Below are 1,151 nucleotides of genomic sequence, written 5' to 3' on the forward strand. Positions count from 1 at the left end.
GCCAGGCTGGCTCGCGCAGGAAAGGCAACAACATGTAGAAACCACCGTCTTGTGGCCCCATGGCTCCTGGCACGGCGGGACCCTGATCTCTCCAGCCCGAGCTTGGGCAACACAAGTGATAATTAAACTGTCTTTTCCCTTGCATTTTTCTTGATTTTTTTTTTTTTTTTCCCATTCCTGTTAGCGTCAAATCCGTGCTCCTGTGGTCCTTCACACCAACCAGACCAGACCAGAACCGACCAGACCAGGTGCACCACTCAATCCTCACCGCAGGCAGGTCTTGCAACAGGAAAAACGACGGTAGTCACAAGCATCTCGCACAAGGCAACAGAGCCACTGCCTCATTACCTCATTCCATCCCTCGTTTGACTGACGTAGTGTTTTAACGTTCAAAGCGTCGTAAAAAGCATTTAGTGCAAGCTGCTGCAGTAGTAGTTAACGTTTGGATGTGAGTGCCCTTTGGGTGCTAAAGGCTTTCTCTAAGCGCACACTCTGCCATTTCTGTTTTATTACGTTCAAAGCGTCGTAAAAAGCATTTACATGTTAGTGCAAGCTGCTGCAGTAGTAGTAGACGTTTGGATGTGAGAGCCTCTTGGGTGCTAAAGGCTTTCTCTAAGCGCACACTCTGCCATTTCTGTTTTATTACGTTCAAAGCGTCGTAAAAAGCATTTACATGTTAGTGCAAGCTGCTGCAGTAGTAGTAGACGTTTGGATGTGAGAGCCTCTTGGGTGCTACAGGCTTTTTCTAGAAGCGCACACTCTGGCATTTCTGTTTTATTACGTTCAAAGCGTCGTATAGAAAGCATTTGTGAGTGCAAGCTGCTGCAGTAGTAGTGTCAGGCTTCAGCACGTCTGTGCTCAAATGCGTGGAAGCACGAATTTGACGCTAACAAGTAGACGTTTGGATGTGAGTGCCTCTTGGGTGCTCAAGGCCTTTTCTATAAGCGCACTCGGGCATTTCTCTTTCCCTTCTTTGGGGGCAGGCTTGCTTCTCTAACAACAACTCCTTTTGGTGCCGGTTTACTCGACCATTGCTGTTCAGTCAGTGTCAGGCTCCGGGGCGTCCGGCGTGAAACACGGATTTGACGCTAACAGTCAGTGAAGGTGCCAAGGAAAAAAAAAGCATGTTTAATAGCTTGAATGACTCGAGT

This window comes from Monosiga brevicollis, genomic scaffold (assembly GCF_000002865.3).
Source record: "Monosiga brevicollis MX1 MONBRscaffold_44 genomic scaffold, whole genome shotgun sequence".
Classification (NCBI taxonomy): domain Eukaryota; class Choanoflagellata; order Craspedida; family Salpingoecidae; genus Monosiga; species Monosiga brevicollis.